This window comes from Helianthus annuus, chromosome 10 (genome assembly GCF_002127325.2).
Source record: "Helianthus annuus cultivar XRQ/B chromosome 10, HanXRQr2.0-SUNRISE, whole genome shotgun sequence".
Taxonomy (NCBI): domain Eukaryota; kingdom Viridiplantae; phylum Streptophyta; class Magnoliopsida; order Asterales; family Asteraceae; genus Helianthus; species Helianthus annuus.
The window spans coordinates 153,264,600-153,268,567 of NC_035442.2; the positions used below are offsets into that span (position 1 = coordinate 153,264,600).

A 3,968-nucleotide genomic window follows, 5' to 3' on the forward strand; every position below is an offset into this window, starting at 1 on the left:
ACCACAACAAACTTCCTAAATAAAGGGGTTGGCAAATCTAAAATTAAACCCTAATGCACTTCTATAGTTACTACTATAAATACATAACAGGACATCCTTGTATCTATTGCTAAACAAAGTTAAAAAAATGGATCCAGTTCTGAGTTTAATTGTTGCGAAAAACCAAGCATGCGAGATTGAAAATTCTAAGGTCAGTTCTATTATATCGCAGCAGTGAATAACTGTTTTCTTTTATTTACTTTTATGTAAATGTTAACTTATTTGATTTTTCAGATTCAGTTGCATGATGAACATGCTAATTTAAACAACCCAGTTGTCGAACAAGCTTCTAAGGTATTGATTTTGCTGGTTTTTTAGTATTAATTTTGCATATATCTTTCATATTAACATGTTCGTTATGTTATTATATGTGTGTTTTATTGCAGGATGATGGTGATAAAGTGTTGATATTATTTCTTATGGTGCAATGTTTAGTCCATAAAAGTTTAGTCTGCAACATGAATTTAGTGAAGAGATAATTTTAATATTTATTTAATATATATTTTTTTAACTTTTGTGTTCAATTTTTGTCCTTTATAAGGATCAGAAGTTTTGAGACTCAAAGGAAAAGATCCAAGAGACTCTCTGAATGGAAATGGAGTGAGTTTATTAATTTAGACGATTCTGAGGACAATGACAAAGAAGAGGAATTAGAAGATACAGCCGATTCAAGCACAAACCAGAAAACCCGATTAAAAGTACCTCGACTGTCAATTCAGAAGCAGAACGGATTTCATGCAGTTTATATGAAATCCATCAAGTGTTTTTATGTTTTTTTTTTCATTTTCAGTTGTTATGTTTGATCTAGACGTATGAATGTAACACCCGTTCTTATAAATCAAGGTTTAACGTATATTTAGCGAAATAATCATGTAATTAATAATTACATATACATTAGAAATACGGGTTGTTAAAAACTTTTACAATTTAAGTGATATACATAATGTGATTTAATTCGCCGTTTAGAATAACGACAAAATAACGTTGCGGAAGCTTTGTTTAACGTGTGTTCGGTTCTTGTTCGATGCTTGATCTTCATCCGGGACTCTCGACATTCACCTGTGATCAAAACCAACTTAAAGGTTAGTTTTGATAATTAAATAACTAATACAACGAGGAAATTAGGAAAATCCAACATTTATATCTTGATCCCAACACAATAACTCATTTCTGGCCTCCACCGTAACTTACGGTGACACCGTAAGTTACGGTGGCCCCTGTGTTAACATTTCCCTACCGTACATCAGTAGGCTAGCACCGTAACCAATTCAGCTCCACCGTAACTTACGGTGGCACCGTAAGTTACGGTGGCACCTGCATCCAACCTTTCCATTTTTTTGCCACTATTTGACACAAAACTTTCGTATCTTTCAATCCGCTTTTCCGTTTTACGCGATTCTTTCTCCTACGCACTCGTAATTAAATTCTCCATCGAATGGAGTTAAAATCTAACGTCTCACTTCACAAAATTTTAGACTTCAAGCTCTCGGCTTGAAGTCCAATTACGACACTTTTGACCCGTTCACGGTATCCTCTAACAAACTCGTTTGTGGCCTTTGTTTCTTTTGTAAACATTTTATTATGGTTATTTCCTATTGTACAAGGTTCAATCTACGGGTTACTACACATTTTTAACCCGTTTTGCTATTACTTCTATTTTGACCCGTTAAGGGTATTTATGCACTAAGATCCCATATCATCCCTTTTATACTTATCCTAAGAATTTAATCTATCAAATCACTTAATTCCAACAACCTTTAAAGGTCGTTTGCCCGATTTACCCATCAAGGGCATTTTAGTCGACTTTAGCCCCTCATTTACGACGAAGGGCATTTGCTACTAATTTGACTCAAAAAAAAATATATGTTTAACCACAATCTTATTTATACGTACCTGGCTCGAGTCAACCTAATGACCCGTTTCGACTCCTTGCTTTCATTATCGATATTCTTATGGCGACGCAATTACCCAAATTACTATTCGCCCCTGAAAACAAATGACTTGACAACCACATTAGTTGATATTGTCAAATGGCGTTGTTCCCACCATTTGACCCGTTCGACCTATATAACCCAACATTTTCATATGTAACAAAACATAGGTTTTTAATTACCAATCACATATCCGACCCATTTCGGATTTTCTCACTAGATCCATTTCTTTCTAAAGTCAATTTCTTATATACACATATATATATATATATATATATATATATATATATATATTTTATTTTATTTTATTTTATTTTTTTTAAACTCATTCGGCTCACGCTATGGGTGTCCTTTGAAACTGATTTTACTTTAGCCGATACTTGACTAAATTTCCATTTTTTTACCCATTTTCCATTACTAGTTACGCTATAAGGTAACTTTAAGAAAAACTCACTAATTCTTAACCAATTCGTGACTAATTTACCATTTTGCCTTTTTCACCATTAATCATGGTTTAAAACATTTTTGTTGGTTCTGACTCATTTCGTTTTGGGTCGGAACCCATGATTCAAACCAAATCCTTTATTGTATTCATCGTTATGAAATAAACACATATACTACAAGTGGGTGTAAGTTTTACTTACCTTTCATCCAAGCAAGTCTTATTCGTGCCTTTATCCCGTTTGATCTTCTCCTCCAAGCTTCACCTAGCTCGTCAAGAGTCAAACTATCATATTACCCATAAAATGGTTAGTTTAGTCATTTCATATTATGGCTACCATTTCCTATGGGGTTTCTTGCATATAATTTACTTAACTAAATCATAGGTCAGTTTTACTTTCTTAATAGTCAAACTACCCATATGTATTATATGCTTTAATCATTCTTTTTCTCATTTTCACAACTTCGCTGACAAGCTTATTTGTAGTTATTTTAAATACTTGAAATAAGCAAAATAACATGCTTAATATTCATGAAACCATTGTTTTATAAACAAGGTAAAGTATGAACAAAATACAACTTTCCTTGGATTAAGTTCATCAATAAAATGTGCAGCAACTTTACAATGTAGCTGCTGAATCGACTCTTTTGGCCACTTTGCGGTCTTATTTAGCCCTTTGTGATCAAAGATGAAATGAAGAATATTAAAATATCTTTCCATCCCAAAAAGAATCAGCTCAATCCGAGCATCCTAGAATTAATTATGATTTTTTTAAAAAATCAGCTCCGAAGTCAAAATGCTTCCAATCAGCTTGCTGTCAAAACAGTTCAGCCGACTTCGGACACTGTTTTGACCCGTTTAACATCAGAATCTAACAAACATGTTCAAACATAAAACGTAGTATGTTTCAATAGCTTTCTGAGCATATAAGGCTCAACCTCACAGGTCGTTCCAGTGATTTTATATGATTTTTTTAAAACTGCAGCCCAATAATTTTTAATCCCAATCAGCTTTGTTATAATTTTCTTATTCAAGCATTTCATCAAGCACCTTGTGTGCAACACGAAACATCCAATTTCTCCAGCCCATTTAAGTGTTCTAAATCCTTAAATTCTCGCAATATTTAACAAGTAGTAACATCAAACCTCAAATCTAACTTCAGGGAGTTCTATTAACACAATTTAACCATTAAGATTCTAGTGTTCATCATATTTCTACAAAACCCATTTAGCACATAATCGGGTGATCATGAATTCACAATTAGGAACATCAATTCAACAAGTAAATGACTAGGGTTTACTCCTAGACATAAAATCATTCCTAATTTCATCATATAACGAACATGCAACCATCAATTTTCAGATTTCTAAGTTTACCTAGAAATCCAACTAGAGATTCTTCATAAAATTTACATACCTTATGACTCCCCTTTCAATGGAGATCACGAATTTGTAATCATGCAGACGATTCGGGCTTGATTTGAGCTTCAATTTGAAGGATTTTGTGAGAATTAGGGTTTGTGGAGAAACCCCTGGTCGCCCCCTCCTGGTTCTGTT

General features: G+C 33.4%; 1 long non-coding RNA gene across 1 annotated transcript; it reads right to left on the reverse strand.

The window, feature by feature from the left end:
- Positions 1 to 894: 894 nt before the first annotated feature.
- On the reverse strand, positions 895 to 3,968 carry LOC110885980. Its single transcript, XR_002562525.2, has 4 exons — positions 3,829 to 3,968; positions 2,615 to 2,697; positions 1,933 to 2,025; positions 895 to 1,098 (listed from the first exon to the last, which is right to left on the reverse strand). It is a non-coding gene; the product is annotated as an uncharacterized LOC110885980 (long non-coding RNA).